This window comes from Lutjanus erythropterus, unplaced genomic scaffold (assembly GCF_056507025.1).
Source record: "Lutjanus erythropterus isolate fLutEry1 unplaced genomic scaffold, fLutEry1.hap2 Scaffold_155, whole genome shotgun sequence".
NCBI classification, from domain to species: Eukaryota; Metazoa; Chordata; class Actinopteri; order Lutjaniformes; family Lutjanidae; genus Lutjanus; species Lutjanus erythropterus.
Window position 1 is genome coordinate 433601 of NW_028146632.1, and position 21660 is coordinate 455260.

General features: G+C 40.4%; 1 long non-coding RNA gene across 1 annotated transcript in view; it reads right to left on the reverse strand.

The window, feature by feature from the left end:
• LOC146304304 (uncharacterized) overlaps positions 1-21418 on the reverse strand; it is a 439321-nt gene extending 417903 nt beyond the window's left edge. The window contains exon 1 of the long non-coding RNA XR_014769366.1: positions 21307-21418. This is a non-coding gene — a long non-coding RNA (uncharacterized LOC146304304). The remainder of the gene's footprint in view (positions 1-21306) is intronic.
• Positions 21419-21660: the final 242 nt, after the last annotated feature.

Here is a 21660-nt window from a genome sequence, read left to right on the forward strand (position 1 = left end):
TCATGTGTTTATAAATTCATTTATTGTATTGCAGATGTGACAGATGTTGCCTGTCAGACAGGGGAGGAGGAGGAGGAGGAGGACGACGGCGAAAAATAATTTTTAAAAATATATATTTTTGTTCTTATATTTTGTTTGTTTATGTTCCTTTTAATTGTTATGTTGGATTTGTTTTTATTAATGTTATAAAAGTAATTGTTTCCTAATTGTTGGTTGTCTGTTTCATTTTGATGGTTTGCATTCAGTCTTATTTATAAAGTTAAGTGAGAGAGGAAGATAGAGTGTGATAAGTCAGGCACATTGTACATATTATGTGTTTTAAATTGAAGATGAATATCTTCCCAAATTCAGAATATGTTTATAAGCTCTGTTTTAGAGGTTACATAAGGTATCAAGACAGATTGATATTCTCCAACACAAGTGTTTGAGTGCCATGATGCTACATGCATATAAAAATACATATACAGATAAATTAATAGGACAAACTATGTACAGTGAACAGATCCCTAGTTTGTTGAAAATTCTTATGATTTCAAGCTTAGACTAGTGAGGCTTGGCAAATATAAGTAGTTTCTTATAGTGTACATAATTTCACCACAAAATCAGCTGTTATGAAAACAATAGCTGTCTATAATGTGAGTTCAAATAAATTACCTTTCCCATAATTCACTGGAAATGGAATGAATGTACATAATTTCACTGAGCATTTTAATCCTGTTGGTGTAATGGTCAAATGAATTATTTTATTTGGTAAATACCATCTCAGTGGTAGTCTTTAGGCTGTTCGTTTTATGTCATGTTATAATTTTTTATGACACTAGATGGTAGCATTCATGTTGTGTGTTCTTTTTGAGGATATATATATATATAGGAGAATTTAGAATGCAAATATTTCTAGCAAAAGGGTTTTGTAACTTATGGTTAAAGGTGTAATTTAATTTGAACAATGATACTTAACTAACAATAACATTATCTGATTGACCCTAACCATGTAATTGTTTTAGCACATACTGAACAAAACTGTGAAATAGAAAAAATGAATGTAATATGAAACTGTGGTTTTAAAAATAAGTCATTAGTACTTTTTAACTGTACTTCAATTATGTCTTTTGGGTGATGTTATGCTTATACTACATATCCACTGCAGTTTTGGGATTATATCCTGTCACTCCTGTGTTTAAGAAACAAAACATTTAATTTGGTATTATCTGTCTCATTAAGAAGTAAACAGTATACATTCCTGGCTTACTGTTTGTTTTTAACATATTAATTAACCTTAAATGTAGAAATAATTTACACTTTTAAATTATAATTCAAATGAATTGTACTATGCAGTAAAACAGTATGTAAATGCAAGAGGACATTCATTTTGACAACTTCCGCTAAAGGAAGTGGATCCGGTATGTCCTAGCTTGCGCCAGCTTTGTCCCACCCCCTTCGTTACAGCGTTTCTGATTGGTTGCATTGAATTTTGATTGGCGCGTAGGTGAAGCTATAAATACAGGCCTCCAACTTAACGGATTTAGAGGAGGCGGAAATTTTGAAACACGCTTGAACAACTGTTTGGATTTTGACTACAATTTTTGATTTGGCGGTTGGCATAAGCTGGTTTGTGACTGGATCGGGATGGCAACACAGATAGCAGATGATGAGGACGATATGGATTATGATGTTTGGACTCCTATTGTAAGTGGAAGAGGGCGAGGTAAAGCAAACGGGAGGCAGGATAAGGAGGTAAGACCGAACCGGTATGCTAGCCAGGGAAATAAAAGAGAGTTAGAGGAGAATAGCTCGGATGAAGGAAACCGAGTCATTCGCACGAAAGTGGACAGGGAGGAATTTAAGATAATACTTAAATTCAGGAAGGAAGATGAACAAATGAGTCTAAGCCCTATAACGTTGTCCAGGGAGTTGAGGATTTCTTCCTCAACTCCCTGGTGATATAGAAATGGCCAAGATCCTTCGAGATGGGAGCTTACTGATACAATGTAAGACTCAAGAACAGAAAAATAAAGCGTTACTTATTGAAAATGTATGTAAAAAACAGTCAATGAAAGATATGTGCTGCGTCAGAATAAAGTTACTCGCATTCCTCTCGATGAGGATCTGGAAAAACTCCAGCGGAGTATTCAAGGTGGTGAGGTGAGGAGACTGAAGAGGTTAATGAAAACAATAAATGGTGAGAGAGTTGACAGTTTATCAGTGCTAATAGAGTTCCAGGGCTTGGTGCTTCCGGATAAAATAAAGATAGGATGTATGAGTTTCCCTGTCAGGCCTTACGTTCCTCCTCCACTTCGGTGTTATAAGTGCCAGAGGTACGGGCATATAGCGAAAGCTTGCAATGGGAAGCAAAGGTGTGCAAAGTGCGGAGGTGATCACAGATTTGAGGATTGTGGAGAAAATGTACAGGATAAATGTTGTAACTGTGGTGGACAGCACAGGGTGACATACGGTGGTTGTGAAGTCAGGAAAAGAGCAGTGGAAATCCAACAAGTGAAAACAGTAAACAACATAAGTTATTCTGAAGCCGTGAAGAGAGTACAAGTACACAAGGGTGTGGAAGAAACAGGCAACAACAGTCAAGAGTCAAAATCAGGAGGAGCTCAGAGAACGCAAGCTAATGCAGAAATGACTGTGGAGAAGCTGATTTTGTTCATGGCTTATGTTATTAACTGTACAGACCAGGTGAAACACAAAACAGAGAAAATAAAAATTATTGTTAGGGGAGCCGAAAAATGTTTGGCTTTGAAAGATGTATCTTGGGAACAGATCAATAAAAGACTTGAAGGAGATGGGAAACCTGGGTTCACTAGGGATAGGACCTAATGATTATCCTTCAGTGGAATGCAAGGAGTTTGACGGCAAATGGACAGGAATTTAAAGGATTTATTGACAGTCTTCACAAAAAACCAGATGTTATATGTATTCAAGAGACGTGGCTTAAACCAACATTGGACTTTGTGATTAGAGGCTATAATAGCATATGCAGAGATAGAACGGAGGGAAGTGGGGGAGGTTGTATAATATTTGTGAAGCAAGGAATGCAGTATAGAGTATTGGAGAAAGGTAAAGACTGTGAAATGATTGTAATTGAAGTATGGACAAAAGATGGTGTTGTTAAAATAGTAAATTTTTACAACCCTTGTAGGAAGCTCTCATTAGAATTATTGGAGGAATTAGCTGTGCATCTAGAAGGGAAAGTTGTTTGTTGTGGTGATTTTAATGCTCATAGCACACTATGGGATAGCTATAATGATGGTAATGGGGATGTGATTGAAGAACTAATGGAAATTAAAAATCTAGTATGCCTGAATAACGGATATGGTACAAGAATCAATGTAAGAAATAACACAGAATCATCAATTGATCTCACGTTAGTATCAGAAACAGTAGCAGGTAACTGTAATTGGAAAACTGTAAGAGACACAACAGTAGGAAGTGACCGCTATCCAATAATAACTGAGGTAGGATTGAATTTAGAAGAGTATGGAAACAATGGATTGGATAGATGGGTTTTCTGCAGTGCTGACTGTGAAAAATTTAAGTGGATATGTGATAAAGATATGCAATATATCGATGTTGATCAAGATGTCAATGAATTAAACCTTTCTGTTTGTGAAACTATTCTAGAGGCAGCAAAACAAGCAATTCAAAGGAAAGGAGGTAAGAATAAAAGGAAAATTGTGCCATGGTGGACAAAAGAATGTGAGAATGCAATAAAATCTCGAAATAAAGCATTTAAAGTGCTAAAAAGAACTCATAATTTCCAGACTCTTATTGAATATCAAAGGTTGCAAGCTAATGTAAGGAAAACAATTAAAAGTGCTAAGAAGAGCTTTTGGAGGAAATTTTGCAACTCCATAGGAAGGGAAACAGATATAACTAAAGTATGGGGAATGATAAAAAGAATGAATGGGATTAAAAGAGAGTATGAGTATCCCGTTTTAGTTGATAATGGAAGTACTGCAGTGACAGATGAGGCGAAAGCAGACACGTTGGCAGACACTTTTGTCAAGGTGCATAGCTCAAATAATATTAGTGAAGAGGGAAGAAGTTACAATAACTGAGAATAATACAATACTGCAATCAAATGAAGATACTAATGATCTAAAAAATGTACCATTCACAATGGCAGAACTGAATCGTGCTCTTAGGAAAACTAAGAGGTCATCACCGGGGAAAGATCAGATATGCTACATTATGATAAATAAACTGAGTGAATCATTTAAGAACGTCTTATTGGAGCTTTACAATAAAGTGTGGGAGAAAGGGAAATTACCACAGAACTGGAAAGAAGTACTGGTTGTGCCAATACCTAAACCAGAGAAGGACAGCACAAACCCAGGAAATTATAGGCCTATTGCCCTAACATCTAATATTTGCAAAGTAATGGAGAGGATGATAAATGAAAGATTAATATATTATATAGAAAGCAAAGGGTATATATCAAGATATCAGAGTGGATTTAGGAAAGGCAGAAATACCATGGACCCTGCTTTATGTTTGGAACATGAAATAAGGAGAGCACAAGTTAGTAAGGAAAGTGTAGTGGCTGTCTTTTTTGATATAGAAAAAGCATATGACATGATGTGGAAAGAGGGATTATTAATTAAATTGAGTAAATTGGGTATCAATGGCCCAATGTACAGGTGGATCAAGGACTTTTATGTACAAGATCGATCCAAGTAAGAATAGGCAAGTGTTTTTCAAGAAATTTTGTTGTTGAAAATGGAACGCCCCAAGGCAGTATAATAAGTCCTTTGTTATTCTCTATTATGATAAATGATGTGTTTTTGAGTTTGGAGAGTGGGATTGGATACTCTCTGTTTGCGGATGATGGGGCAATTTGGAAGAGAGGTGGGAACCTGGAATTTATTGTGAAGAAGTTACAGGAGTCTATTGTTAAAATAGAAGAATGGTCATTTAAATGGGGGTTTAAATTCTCAGTAGAGAAAACAAAGACAATGTTCTTTACAAGAAAAAGTTGGCAGTAACTTAAAACAAATTATATAATCAAGAGCTGGAAAGAGTGAAGCAATTCAGATTTCTAGGATTGTGGCTGGATGAGAAAATAACATGGTCAGTACATATTTAGAAAGTAATTGACAAATGTAAGAAAGTTTTAAATGTGATGAAATGTCTTGTTGGAAGTGAATGGGGGTCAGACAGAGCAGCATTAAAGACCATTTACACAGGACTAATAAGATCTTAATTAGATTATGGGAGTATCGCATTTGGATCTGCAGCACATACATATTTAAAAAAACTGGACAATATTCAATATCAGGCTTTAAGATTGTGTACAGGTGCTATTAGAACAACTCCAACATCAGCATTGCAAGTTGAAATGGGGGAAATGCCACTGGAACTCAGGAGAGTACAGTTAACTCTGAGTCACTGGGTTAACCTAAAAGGACATAATGAAGATCATCCAACACAAGATACACTGAGGCCCTGTTGGGAAAAAGAGAGGAGAGAAACAAAAAGCTTTGGGTGGATAATAGAGGAAAAAGCAAAAGAACTAGACATATCAGAAATAAACATCAGTCCAACAGCTCCGCTCTCAGTAATACAGCCTTGGATACTTCCAGAACTCAGTGTTGATCTCACACTGCTCAACAAAAAGAACAAAGAGAAGGGATTTATTTTACACCCACAGTTAATAAATGATTATTTAGGAAATAACTATTATGATTTCATTCAAATATATACAGATGCTTCCAAGAGTTCAAATAACAAAATTGGCATTTCATTTATAATTCCAAAATTTAACATCAAAGTAAGCAAGAGAATCAGTAATGAGCTGTCTGTGTACACAGGGGAGATGATGGCTATACTAGCAGCAGTCCAGTGGGTTGAAGAGGTGAGACCTTTGAGAACAATAATATGCTCTGACTCCAGCTCGTCAGTCATCAGTATGAAAAACAGCCATTCAGACAGCAGACAGGATATTTTATTAGAAATACAACAAACAATATTCAGAATAAAATGATGGGACTGAGCATAACATTGGTATGGATACCAGCTCATGTAGGACTGAGAGGGAATGAATGTGTGCAAAGGAGGCAACAACAAAAAATGACATTGACATACTAGTTCCTTTAAGTAAATCAGAAATGAAGACCATAATTAAGCACAAGTTAAAAGAAAGGTGGCAAAAACAATGGGAAGAAGAAAGAACAGGCAGATGGTTTTATGGAATTCAACGAAAAGTAGGAGCGATGAGGAAAACTTTAAGATCCCGCAGAGAGGAAACTCTAATATCAAGATTACGATTTGGCCATTCAGGACTTCATAGCACACTCTGGAAAATAAACAAACATAACTCAAGAAACTGTGACTTTTGTGGTCAAGAGGAAACTATACAACATGTTATAATTCATTGTCCAAAATATGATTGTGAGAGAAGGGAACTTATATCAAACCTCAAAGAAATGAAGTTGAATTTGGACATAAGAGATATTTTACAGAGAAGTTCAAGTGAGAAATGTTATCAAGCACTGTTACAGTACCTTAGACGAACAAATCTGATAAAGAGAATATAACTGTTGTATTTAATTTAATTTAATTGTTTTTTTGTTTGTTTTTTTGGGGGGGGCTAGTAGAGTTAAGTTAGATTCCCGAGCCACACTCCATACCAGTTGGTGGCGGTAATGCACCATAACGTTGTTTGCCAACCGCCATAAAACACCACGAAGAAGAAGAAGAAGAACGGATTTAGAGGTGATTGAGAGGCGATATCGAGAGCGATTCAGAGTGAGATTCGGAGCGATTTTGAGAGAGTTTGAGAGCAAGTTGGAGAGAGTTTGAGAGAGAGTTGGAGAGAGGAGAGTTGGAAAGCGATCCAGAGAGCTTCACAGCGATCCAGAGAGCCTTTCCTTCCAGTGATTCCTGTGGTTTCTTCAGCGGACTTGTTGCGGAGGCGCCGTAAGTAATTTTCACACAATTGAGGTACAAAGTGTACAAAGCGTTTTGTCCCTCTGCTGAACGGTTCTATCATAAACTAACTTTTATGTGTAGTTTCAGCCATATTTCACGTTACACTTTTAATGCCCTGAATGCTTTTAATTATATTTATAAATCGGTGTAAGGCTTTTAGCAATAGGGCACTTTGATCTCAAACTAACAGAAGATCAAGCTGTACACACAAGCTAAGTAGCCATGGCCCCACTTACCTCGCCATTCGGCTGCAAGAGCTGTGTCGACCTCGAGTTGGGTTGGAGCAGAGGATATCCACGCTGTATAAAATCCAAGAAGCTGAGAGACACTTGGATACTATCCTCTTCGGCCCCCCACAAGGCTCAGTCAACAGTGAGGAACTGGAGGCCACTGCTCCGTACTTGCCTGACGCCCCTGCTGCTCTGGCCACAGGGCCTTTTCGGCCCCGCAGCTCCACTCAGCCCGCTGCTACTGGTCCGTCCGCTGGCTTCATTCCAACGACTGCTGCTGCTGGTGCTCCGGCTGCTGGCTTCAGTCCACCGACTGCTGCTGCTGGTGCTCTGGCTGCTGGCTTCAGTCCACCGACTGCTGCTGCTGGTGCTCCGGCTGCTGGCTTCACTCCGCCGGCTGATACTGCTGCTGCTCCAGCCGCTGGCTCTACTCTTTCTGCTGTGGCCTGCGCTCCGGGTGCTGCGTCCGATCCTGCTCCAATGGATCCCTGGCTCCGGCTAGGGGCAAAGCCAAAAGCCCCAGTCAGTTCAACTCCATCACACCCGGAGCCCTGGGTTGCTGTCGGCAAGCGCGGAAAAAAGGGGAGGCTCTCCGCTCGCACTGCTGCAGCCTATGGCATCCAGTTGGAGAACCGATACGATATCCTCGACCCACATGACTTTCCCCCACTATCCAGGAACCGGCAGCCTCCTCCACCTCCCGGGTCCAGCGGATCTCCATCTCCCTCGGTCAACATACCTGGACGAGCCTCTCGCCCCACGCCCCGCCGCTCAATGCCGAATTTCACTCCGGCTCCGCAGGGCCGTTACTCCGCCATCTCCCCCGTCCAGCCCCCGTACTCGGATACCTCACCGAGGGAGAAATCTACATCTTCGCCGCCATCAACCACCATCATCATTGGAGATTCCGTGGTGAGGAATGTGTGGATGAAGGGGGCACTCACGCTGTCTTTCCCAGGTGCCACCGTTACGGACATAACAGAAAAAATTCCAGACATCAGGAGATCTTATCCAGAGGCCGACAGAATCGTTATTCATGCAGGTACAAATGACATCTCCAAACAACAGTCCGAACTCCTGAAGCGGGACTTCATTCACCTTTTCAACGTGGTCAAACAGTTTCAGTCAGGAGTTTTTATCTCTGGCCCCACCCCCACCTGTGGCCGAGGAATCGGCAGTTTCAGCAGGCTGCTCAGCCTGAACACCTGGCTGTCCACTGCCTGTAGATACCACAAGATGGGCTTCATAAACAACTTTGATGCATTCTGGGAGAGGAGGCACCTTTTCGGGGCAGATGGACTGCACCTGAACAGATCCGGCAGCCGTCTGTTGTCCGCTAATCTGGCATACGGTATCAAGCACGCACACACATCGTCCACCTCTCCCTGCTACAAGCCCACACCTGCTGACCAGCCCATCAGTGATTGATGTCCCCCGGGTCCAAGTCACTATTATTTTAGTTCCACTTTTAACGGTGAGAGCTGCATTACGGGACTGGGACCCTCAGACTTCTCTAACAATTCATCTATCCCTGTCATTATTACCACCAGAGAACATTTAAAATACCACGACAAAGAAATATCCTCAGGCCCTAATCTCAATAACTTGGAATTTCTAATCATACGTGACCCCCCTGCTGTTCCTCCCCAAACATCGCAGAGGTCACTAAACATGGCACTTTTAAATGTGAGATCTCTTTCAAATAAGACCTTCCTTATAAATAGAGAACAATCTTGATTGTATGTTTTTAACTGAAACGTGGCTCGGCACTGATGGACCTGCAACCCTCATTGAAGCCTCACCCCCACCAGTACGACTTTTCATATTCTATTAGAAATGGTAGAAGAGGAGGGGGGACAGCCACAATCCTTTTAGCAGCACATGGTTTTAAAAACATTTTATTTGGTGAATACATGTCTTTTGAATATCACTCTTTTCTTTTTAGCAGCCCTCCCACACTATGTCTGACAATATACAGACCACCCAAACGATGCACCTCTTTTATCACTGAATTCTCAGAACTCCTCTCAATTATCCACGCTAAATATAACAGGATTATTATTTTAGATGATCTTAATATACATGTGGACAATAAATCAGACTCTTTTAGTCTAGATTTTTTAAACCTAATTAACTGTATGAATTTCATGCAACATGTTACACAGCCCACCCACAACAGAGGACATGTATTAGACCTGGTCATAACCTATGGCCTGTCAGTACAGGTTTCCTCTGTTGTGGATGTAGGCCTATCAGATCATTTCTGTGTCTTTTTTAAAGTGAACAGTTTTAAGCAACAAGAAATTCCAGAACATACTGTAAGGAAACGCTATCTGACATCTGACGTGGCTGCAAGTTTTATTGATATTTTACGTGATATTCCTCCAGAGATTTTACCTTCTTCTTGTAATTTTATTGTTGATAATTTTAACAGTAAACTCAAGTCAGCACTGGACATAGTTGCACCAGTAAATCTTAGAAAGATTAAAACAAAATCAAAACCTATAATAATATAATAAAACTGAAGAGAAATTGCAGAATAGCTGAAAGAAAATGGCGGAAAAACAAACTAACAATTAATTTTCAAATGTTTCAGGAACAGCTGACTATCTACAACAAAGCAGTTAAAAATGCAAGAAGAGAACATTTTTCAAAATTAATCAGTAACAACCACAAAAATCCAAGAGTCCTTTTTTCAACCATTGACCATTTAATTAACCCTGTTTTTAACCGAAGTCTTGAACCAGACTTTTCATGTGAAGATCTTGCAGCCCACTTCAGAAGCAAAATAGATACTATTAGATCTAATATTTTACATTGTCAGTCTACACATTTTAATGTTTCAAAAAGTTCACCCTTAAATGAGGAAACACTGGACAGGTTTGTCCAGGTGGACGCTGAAATGCTTGAGAAAGTTATCTCCCAGTTAAGTTCAGCAACCTGCCTTTTAGACACCATTCCAACATCATTTTTTAAAGACGTTTATAGCTTTTTAAGAAACGATCTGCTGACCATCATAAATCATTCACTTCAGACTGGCGTTTTCCCCACTGCTTTTAAGACAGCAGTAGTTAAGCCACTCTTGAAGAGGAACAATTTGGACACATCACTACCAGAGAACTATTGACCTGTTTCCAATTTGCCATTTTTAAGTAAGATTTTAGAAAAACTTGTTTTTAACCAGTTAAATTATTTTATGACCTCGACAAACACTGCTGAAATATATCAATCTGGTTTTAGAAAATATCACAGCACAGAGACAGCATTAGTGAAAATTGTCAATGACATCAGGTCAAACATGGACACAAAAATGCCGTCTGTCTTAGTGCTTTTAGATCTGAGTGCAGCATTTGACACAGTATATCATACCATTCTTTTAAACAGACTCCATAATTTAATTGGCATCTCTGGCACTGTTTTTAACTGGTTCAAATCATATCTCACAGACAGGAAATTCTTTGTCAGCATGGGTGAACACACATCTAGTTTTTATCAAATGAAATGTGGTGTTCCCCAGGGGTCAATTATTATATTAATAATTATTAATGATATTCTCTTAGCTATGATTGTAAAGCACTTTGTGCTACAATTCCTTTTGTATGAAAAGTGCTATACAAATAAAGTTATTATTATTATTAAGTAGCTCTTCAAAAACAAGTTTTTAATTCTACACTTAGGGCCCAACTGTGCAGGTTAAACTCATATATAGTCTTGTATGGAGTGGTTATGCACCTCCTCACCCCTCTTTTGGGTGGTTTTAGTCGAAATTGAGCATTTTATAATGTTTTGAAAAATATGCTAATTAGCGTGCTAATCTGCTTATACATAGATACACATCTGGGTCCCATTTTTAGCATTACATATTCCTATCTATCCTTTGTCAGGAAACTCCAGATTTGCATCTACTTGAATACATTTCTTCTTCTTCTTCTTCATCTTCTTCTTTCAATCTTTCCTTTTCAGTTCTGAAAGACAAGAGAAAGAAAGAATGGAGAAGGTAAGTAAATACAAATTTGGGTCTGCTGTCTTCACATGATTTAAAGTAGGGTAGGCCTATTACGTTATTCAGATAAATAGGAAAACAGGATAAAATGGTAAAAGTTATTTATATGCCATGACACCATATTTAAAAGTACAGTCTACATCATGTCAATTTTTTTTTTTGCCCCTTTATAGTTGCGATTGTGTGGACTGTGTTTTAAGGAGTTTCGAAACCTGCCCCAGCACTTTAGGGTGTCACACCCCATACGCAATGAGGAAGAGTGCAAGCTGTTGCTCAAGTATGGGAGTGCACGGTAAGCCAAGTCAATTCTCAATTTTAATTGATATGGAAAATTTTGTATTTCTTTGGCTTTTCAATGACCTCACTTCCTCCCACAGAGTGGACAAACCACTAGATTGCCCCATGTGCGACAAAGGGAATTTTGCCAGGTTGGACAAGCACCTGGCTGACATCCATAGGATCCACGATCCTGTTGTAAGTTTGATGATTTCATTCAAATCACTTATGTTGTCTTACATCAGGCAAAAAAAATAATATATTATGGTATTTTGTGAGAATACTGTTGAATGTAACCAAGTAATATTTCGTAGGACCGCCAGGACGTCATCACTCAGGTGAAGCGGGCGTATTTTGTCCGCCAGCTTGCGGTCCTCAGGAGTTCTGACCCAGAGGTGCCGATGGTCTCCACCTTAGACATCGGGATTGATTTTCAATTAGGTGAGTATGACTACTAGTACTCCTACTTCTACTACTACTACTACTACTAGTAGTACTCATGGACTTTGAAATTAATCTTCTGTAGATCCTGAGGGCTGTGAAAGTCTTCCACCTGAGTCTGAGGAGGCAAACAAAGAGGGAATCTCAAACCAAGAGGTGGATGTTGCAGAAACAGGGGTAAACACTTTGCATCAGGCAAGATGCATCTTCCACAATTGTATCTATGGGTGACATGTAAAATAGATACAAATCTGCAAGTCCATAGATGTAATTCTGTCAGTGGGAGAGGTGAAAATTTGACTGTGTAACCCTGACCCTAGTGTCTACAACCTATGGAAGGAAGACAGATAGACATTATTTTCTAGTCTTAGACTGCTCAAAGCACTTTTAAACTTTTTTCATGCATTTTTTTTTTTTTGTTTCTGTTCTCTTGTTATTGTCAGGGGCTTGAGCATCTGGCAGTGGAGGAACAGCCCACTACATCATCACCTGTTCCTCTCCCACCTTCACCCAGGCCAGACATGACTTCAGCAGGTGCTTCGCTGGGGGCAACAGACTTGCCTGAGGACCAGCAATTGGCGGCGGAAAATGTCGATAGCTCTGGTTTTGGGTCCATGTCGGTTTCCTCCCTGAGCGTGGCTGGCAGTTCCTGTTCTGTATGCGCCACCCTGACTAAGGACATGGAAGGGCTTTTGAGTAGAATTGAGAAGCTCGAGAAGAAGGTCCAGCACATGTTTACTCCCCAGAAAAGACCTTTCCCCCACACTGGATCCGCGCAAAAGGGGGAACGAAACCTCAGCGACCTCAGGACCTCGCTGTATGGTATGTATGTTTTATGTGTATTAGCTGTGATATTGACATAGATTTGTCCATGACTGTTCTCATTCGTCCAGGTCATTGTAATCGATACAAGCTGAAACTGACACTCACTCGTTGTGCTGCAGGGAGAATACTGCTCGACTTTGAACATTACCGATGCAGCGGCCGGGCGAACCCCCGGGCTAAGGACAATGCCCGTCTCGCACGGAGCCATGTCCTGCGCTTTCTAAAGTTTATGATTGCCGCCGATCATTCAATGGACAGCAGTGACAACATGCTATTCTTGAATAACGTGACGAGGTTGCGATTGTAAGAACCGCTTCAGGAAGGAGAGCAAGTTGACGTCAGCTGACATCAGCAAACTTCTATGAAATGAAGCGTCTCCAGTCGAATGTCGGCTCCAAGCTGGTTGCCCATCGACAGCAGGTCCTGAGGAAAAAATCAGGTAATCGGAATTTCAGGAAAAGATTAAATTGAAAGCAAAACGACTTTTTGAAAAGTCTCATGTTTCGCCCCGCATCCAAGAAGCCAGTAAATGGAATGAATGCATTATGTAATGTTTAACACAATGACAGAGCTCTCAGAAAAAGAGCTAATGACATAAGGTCGATTATTATTGTTTTTACAGAAAACCAGATGGCAGCTGAGGACCAGCTGCGGTTCCTCTCAAAGGCCAAGCACAAGATCCCTGAACTACTTGGTAAGTGGTACACATACTTTAATTTTTGTAGGTGTTTCCTGTGCAAAGTTACTGGGGAGGACACATATTCCCAGAATGTATCTATGCGTGATCAAAAAAATAGATACAAATCTGGACTTCCATAGATGCGATTCTGGATGCCAGTTAACTCCTGACTTAAAGGAGATAGGGTGATGGGACCACGACCCAACCCCCCCCCCCCGCCGCCCGCCCCCCGTTTGTGGGGGTCCTGGATCCAACATAGCGTTCCAGATTTACCAGCATGTTCGAGAAATGTATCTATGCGTGATCCAAGAAATAGATATAGATCTGTACTTCCATAGATACGAGTCTGGAAGCTTTAAAATTTGATGGGGTCTGGTATCTGCAAGCCAGTGTATCCCATTCTGTCAGTGCGGGATACCAGAATACTTCACTAAATTGTCCTTTCCTTTCTTTTGTTTTTCAGATGACCTGTTCGTGAAGCCCAAAAATGATGAAATAAATCGAAAACTACTTGGCTACCTTTTGGGCTATTTTTCCATCATAAGTGGACACCGATCGGTCGTTTTTACTAACATGACCAAACGTCAGGTCCAAAACGCCGAGGAGTTTGACAATCGGTCCAAATTCTGAATTCTTGTAAGTGTTTTTCCTAATGTATATTATTTGAGACCATGAAAATGTAATCTTTGACTAAAACTGACTGAAGTTCTGAAAATTGCTGAAGCTGGAGAAAAAAAAAATTATTTCGAACTGTCTGTCATCTAGGTGGACGACCACAAGACCGTGAGATCCTTCGGACAGGCAACTCTGTCACTTTTAAAGAAGGAGTAGCACTGGCTGGTACTCCTTCACACAATCAGTGACAAGAGAAAGAATCGCGTTTCCAAGTATATCCTTGAGCACGTCGATGGAAGAAAAGTCGAGAAGCCCAATCGGCTTCTTGAACTCGCATGGGCAAGTGCAGGGTGCAGGCCACCTGTTTCATTCAACCAAATTAGAAGCAGTGCTGCCACGCAGGTGAGTGAATCCACGACTTATCGAGTCTCTATGATGTACGGTTCCAGAGTTATGGCCGATTTAATTCACCCATATAATATATGGTCATAGCATATGGTCACACGTATATGTTTTCTTTTCTGCAGGCCAACCATCATCTCAGTGTGGAGGAGAGAAAGGAAGTGGCTAAATCAATGTGCCACGACGTCAGCAAGGCTGAACGTTTTTATGTCACTCTACTCGACAAGAGGGTGTCCCACCAGACCAGGGAGCTATGCATGAAGACCCTTCGCATGGAGGCAGAGGCAAAATCTGACAAACCTCCAGCACCACGAAAGAAAAAAAGGGTTAGATCCCCCTCTCCCTCCACCACCACCTCCGAGGACGGGCAGCCCATCCACTATGATGACACAAATTCAAGTGAGACTTAAATGTCCGAAACTGAACTGGAGGTGATGAAGAGGAGGCGATCGGACCATCAAGCCCAAAGGCCGCGCGGAAGCTGGCCTTTTCGAAGCCGGTTCCCATGAAACAATTGGTCATAAAGCTGAAAAGGGTTGATCAGGAAGAACGACCGCCAGTCACCCCACCTCCATCACACGATCATGCCGGCTTGGCATTGGACCACGATCACGCCGGCTTGGCTGTGGACGACGATGCCGCCTGTGCATCGTACGCCCAACCCATCCTTCCATCAAACAGCAATGCCATGTTTTATGTGGTCTCGGACACAGCACTCTCCGTTCCGAGCCCATCGGCCGATCATTTTTGTTTTGTGTCAGACGCTCCGGCCTGTCTGGCACCTGAAGGCATCGATCTCACGGTCGCCACGGTCGTTGTGACGGAGAGCCAGCTCTCCGGCCCCACTTATTCCTAGGCATCCATGTCACCTTAGACATTTTGAAATGTTTGTGTTTTTTACTTGTTCTTGATGATTCTCTATACAACCATAACCCCTTCGGACCCAGCGTCCATTGGAATGGACATGACATATTTCTGTCTCTAAACCAATCAATAGTCTGTAATTGAATGATGTCAGTAATGCTGGTTACTGATTGGATCCTGATTATCCAATCACAATCATGTCATGACTTTGAGCACACTCTGAGAGAGTGACAGACATCGGACAAGACAAGCATGACAGAGCAGGTGCAGAGAGGGAGGAGTAAGTGCCCATTTTCAATTAAAAATATAAATTTATGTTAATGCTGGCCAAACAAATTTGCTGTCAGCATAATTGTAACAGTTACAAGTGATAACAATTGAAGTTATTTTGAACATATATCATTAATTTACAGGATTTTTTCAAAGTCCGATGTCCATTGCAATGGTCATCAGGAGTTGGGCGGGTTTAGCTAACACTCACATGTTTAGTGTCAGTATATAAAGAAAAAAAATACCTGCAAGCTTTCCATAGGTAAAGTATGGTGTCACAGTTTATTTATTCATGATTATAGATTTTTAAATATAGATTTTTTTGTACATAATGTTCTTTTAGAGTATCGGATGGAGGATGGATCGGAGGATGGGATAGGTAGGGACTGAGATAGGTGGTAAGTTTAGAAATTAAGAGTATTTTTAATTCTTCGTATGTGGTTTTCATCAATTTAATGTCTTATATGTAACATCTAAATCGAATGCATAACAGTTGAAGAGTGAGAATACATAAAATGAGTTAAAATGTGATTGTTTTGTTATTTGATTCAGAGAGGGACAGTGGAGAGGTTACATGCATGCGAGAAGAACTTGATGTGGTAGATGAGATTGAGATAAAGGAGACAGACAGTACAGGGACAGAGGAGGACAGGAGGAGGACAGGAGGAGGACAGGAGGAGATGACAGTAACCAGGAAGGAAGAAATCAAGTGGCGTCACAGGCCGTTTACTACAATCATTGACACTTCCTTTGAGAATCCTCCAATTCATGAGGATCACCTCATGAGACCCTATGAATACTTCAAACAGTATATACCAAATGAGATCTTCAATTTGATGGCTGACAACACAAATGTTTATGCCTTAGTGGTACACTAAGTTTCAAACCAACAAGTTCAGGAGAAATCAGAACCCTAATCAGTCTCCACCTTGCTATGGGAGTGATGAAAATGCCAAGAGTCTCCATGTACTGGGAAGCTGGGATGGACAGTGGTATTTTTATTTAGTTTAGTATTTTAGTTTACTGAAGGCAAAACTGATTTCAGGTAATCTCATCGACAATCATACATCTTGTGTTCATGTGCATGTTCAGATCGCGTTATTTCCCTCTCTTCTTGCAGGCTCTGGGTTTTCCTGGGGATGACCAGTGGTGGACTAAGTACTCAACCCCAGTACTTGAGTCAAAGTATAGATACTCCTGGTCAAATATTACTCAACTACAAGTGAAAGCTGATCAGTCAAAATTTTACTCAAGTTAAAGTACCAGAGTACTTGTTTTTCAAAATACTTAAGTATTCAAAAGTACAAATTACAAAGTACATTTTATAATATCAATACATTGTTGTACTTTTCTCACAGTGCATTTACAGAACCTTGTAGAGCGTGCCTGGATGACGTATTTCTGCTTTTACAACAATCCCTGTTTAGAGCAGGTACTTTGATTGGTTTCTTTCTGTGAGGAACACAGCGTGTGGCCAGTTGTATTTTAGAAAAGAAAAACGGCAACAGCTGACTTCAAAGCTGTGCTTAGACTAAAAGTAACAACAACCTTTCTAGAAATATAGTGGAGTCAAAAGTACGATATTTGTCTTTGAAATGTAATGGAGTGAAAGTCATAAGTTTCCAAGAAAACAAATACTCAAGTGAAGTACAGATACTCAAAAAATGTACTTAAGTACAGTACTCAAGTAAATGTACTTTGTTACTGTCCACCACTGGTGATGACCTCACTGCTGTTCCCTACCCATGCTGTGATACACCTATCAAGTTCATGTGCATGTTCAGAACTGTACACAGACTCAAACACATGCAAACATCCAGTTCCAGATGTTTAGGTCATACCTGATTGATTACTATGTGGAAAAACTCAGCTTTATTTTTCTTAAGTTTTTATGACATTTTACGCCCATCGTGTCATGGTGTCCATTGGAATGGACATGAAAAAATACTATTAAAAACATGAGTTAGGGGCGCCCCTATAGCTCAGTCGGTAGGGCGTGCGCACCATGTATTGAGGCTGTTAGTCCTCTGCAGCGGCCGCTGGTTCGAATCCCGCCTGCGGCTCATTTGCTGCATGTCATCCCCTGTCTCTTCACCCCCCTTTCCTGTCATACATTCAGCTGTCACTGTCAATAAAGGCAAAAATGCCAAAAAAAATAACCTTTCAAAAAAAAAAAAAAAAAAAACATGAGTTAGCAAAAATGTGTTTTTTCCACTTTCTTTTTATGTTGGAGAGGAGTCAGAATCAGTTCAAAAAAATTTTTTTTGCCCAGCAGAAAAAATGCAGGTCTGAAGGGGATAATTATTCACTACCTCATGTGTGTGTTAAATACCTCTGTTATATTTTAAAATGTGTCAATTTGTTCATGTTCATTTTTGTGTGTTAAACAGAAAAGTCGTGCAATGTTCTCAACAAACCTGTGTTTTAGTAGTGTAGGATTTAGATGGTATTTTTTTAATGTGTGTATTTTATTCATGTTCATTTTTGTAGGTTCTTAAAAACAAAATTCGTGCAATGTTCTCAATAAACCTGTGTTTTAGTAGTGTAGGATTTAGATGGTATTTTTTTAATGTGTGTATTTTATTCATGTTCATTTTTGTAGGTTCTTAAAAACAAAATTTGTGCAATGTTCTTAATCAGTATTTTAGTAGTGTAAGGGTTAGATAATATGTTTATAATGTGTGAATTTATTAATGTTTATTTTGTATGTGTGTCCTATTTGTTCACTACCTCTCTTTTATATTTGTTCATTTGAAAATTTATTGGTGTGTTTCTGTGTTCTTTTTTACAAAGTAAAAGACAAAATAGTTTCGTTCAACAAGTACTGTGTTTGTCCTCTCTTCAGCCTTCGCATCACACCAATTTATCAGAGAACACACATCTTCCACAGTTGTATCTATGGGGTATGCATACGATAGATATAAATCAATAGATGTAATTCTGGAAGCCATACAAGTCAATGGGAGTAGTGGAAATTTGACAAAGTAAAACCCTAAAGTTGGGCTAACTCGAATAACTCCTGATTTAGAGGAGATACAGTGATGGGACCATGACCAACCTCCCCATTTGTGGGGGTCCTGGATCCAACGGTGCCACCCCCGAGTCTCCACCACGTACGGTTCCAGAGTTACGGGCATGTTCGGGAAATGTATCTATGGGTGGTGCGTAAAATAGATACAAATCTGCACTTCCATAGATACGATTCTGGATGCCAGTTAACTCCTGACTTAAAGGAGATACGGCGACGGGACCGCAACCTACACCCCCATTTTTGGGGGTCCTGAATCCAACGGTACCACCGCCGAGTCTCTAGGACTCACCGTTCAAAAGTTGTTGCCAAACATGTGAGATAGAGACACGGGACCCTGACCTACCCCCCCATTTGTGGACCTTCTGGATCCAACGGTCCCACCCCCGAGCCTCTACCCCAAAGAAATTGCACAGAGTTGGCATTAGGAACCCGGGACCGATATCAGCCGACAGGCCAGGTCGTGAGCTGTCTGTCGAACCTAGTCCCATGTCTGTAGGTGTTTCCTGTGGGAAGTTATAATGAAAATTCCAACTTCAGCAATTGCATCTAATTCAATGCAAAAACATATAGATACAAATCTTAACTCAATAGATACAATTTTGCACTACATACAAGTGAATGGGAGTTGAGACTTAGTGAAAATTTGCCTAAGTGTCACAGCCCAAAAATGTTCTGCAGAAAGTGGTTTAGAACACGTTTCAGAGCATTCTGAGTTGATCTGACATGGTCCCAATGTGTACTTTTTTGGGCACTCTATGGCCTGTAACTCATGAACCAAAAGAGGTAGAGCCACGGGACTGTGACCTACCCCCCCATTTGTGTGTGTTCTAAACGCAGCGGTACCCCCCTGGAGTTTGTAGTATCTAAAGTTCCAGAGTTAGGCAAGAAAGACAGGTAGAGATACAACAGACAGTGTGTTTTCATCTGCATCGCCTGTATTATGAAATATGTCCGAGCAGTTGTTGTTGGGGAAGGATGCGTGTGTCATGTTGTGTAAAAATGTAGACGTAAGCGATGGTCTGGTTAATGGTGTTTGTGGTACTGTCACGCACATAGTTAGTTCAGAGAGTAGTAAGTTTCCTCTCAAAGTCTTTGTTAAATTTGATGATGATCATGTTGGTGCACAGAGGAGAAAACGATCTGCAAGTGTTTCAGTAGATTTAGCTAGTTCAGCCGGTATTGATCCAGAAGAAGAAAAGGCCACAAACAAAGGTGGTTTGCGACGGCAGTTTCCTCTTAAATTAGCTTGGGCTTTAACCGTTCACAAAGTACAAGGTCTCACTGTAGATGAGGCTGTGGTGTCTTTGAAGAAGATTTTTGCACCTGGTCAGGCGTATGTGGCCTTAAGTCGTGTTAGAAGTTTGGCAGGGTTGATTATAGAGGATTTTGACGAGAAGACTTTGTACTGTAAAGATGGCATTAAGGATGCAATTGAAAACATGCCTCCCTTCTTGGTTGAAAATATTACAAGGCACAACATCAACACACATACCTTTAATGTGTTCTTGATGAATGTGCAAAATTTAAATCGACATCTAGCAGATTTGGTGGCGTGTACACAGCATTTGCAGCTTAACTGTATTGCTGTGACAGAAACGTGGCTGCCTGAAGTGCCCTCATTGGAAAATGTAAACATTAATGGTTATAGTTTTCAAAGTCCGCCACGGAGTTTATCATACAATAGTAATAACCCCAAATTGATTGAAATTCAAGGCCAACAACATGGTGGTGTTGGCATCTATAGTGCAAACAATTTGGCATGTAATGTTATCCAGCCACCAAATGTAAATATAGAAACATGGAATTTCTTATTGCCAATAGGTGCTGCTTTGACTATGATGGCATACTGTCATGTAAATGACTTCAGGCAAAGACTTCTATGAAACGATGTATTATCAATGCAGATTGGACTATTTACGCTAAAGTTATGGCAAATTCATGTCTTGTGGCAAGACATCAAAATTACATGCTATCCCACAGCCATGCCCTTCAAAAATAGCAAAATCTTTTCATAACTTTTGATCACACGCTTGTCTAGATGGTACACACCGGGTTTGACATCAATCGAAACATTTCTGTAGGAGGAGTTTGTTAAAATCCGACACGTGGAAAAAGCCAAAAATGGCCGCCAAATTCGAAATGGCTGACTTCCTGTTGGGTTTGGCCTATGGGTCCAAGAGACTTTTTTGTGCGTCTGGGGGTGTTTTATGTGTGTACCGATTTTCTTGCACATCGGTGAAACAAGCTGCAGGGGCTGTTGTTTAAGGGGCGTGGCCTAGCCATTCTGCACCTCCCACCGCCAAGTACCATATCACACATAAATTTCCACCATGACTGACGCGTATGCCAAATTTGGTGAGTTTTTGAATATGTTAAAGCCCTTAAATAAGCGATTTACTTTTGTTGTAATAATAATAATTCCTTCAGTTTCAATAGGGTCCTCGCATCGGTTCGGTGCTCGAGCCCTAATATTAATAAGAAGAAGAATTCCTTCAGTTTCAATAGGGTCCTCACACCGTTCGGTGCTTGGGCCCTAATAAGAGGCCAAAGACTTCATGTCACTGATGATGAGCCTTGTTGATGTCTGAGTCGAGTCATGACTAAATTGTAAGTTGGTGTAGTCTACCTCCCAAGATGTAGGTGAACATCAGGATTAGGACTAGCTTTGTGGACAAAGACACCATTTATCCTCGTACACTGCATTTCTCTTTGTTGCTGCAAAGACACGTACCGTGTTGACACTGGTGGACGAGTGTTCCACATGTTCAGCAGGAACCAGCGGCTGACGGCTGCCGTTTGAGTCGTCACCTGTTGATGGTGTGGCCACAGGAGAAGTGGAAATCTGTGGTTTGGTAAAGGGATAGAATTGACACACACCCCTACCACAAACAGCATGGAGACACAAATTATTTAAGCCCCATTAATCAGTTTTGCATAGTAGGATGTTGGATGTCTAGTGAATAAGATTTTTGTAAGATGAATGCATACTTTAAGGACCAAACATCACAAGAAGAAAAATAATTATTTACAGACATCTGTTGCATGTCCTTCTACATTGTAAATAAGAAGATGGATAACCACTTAT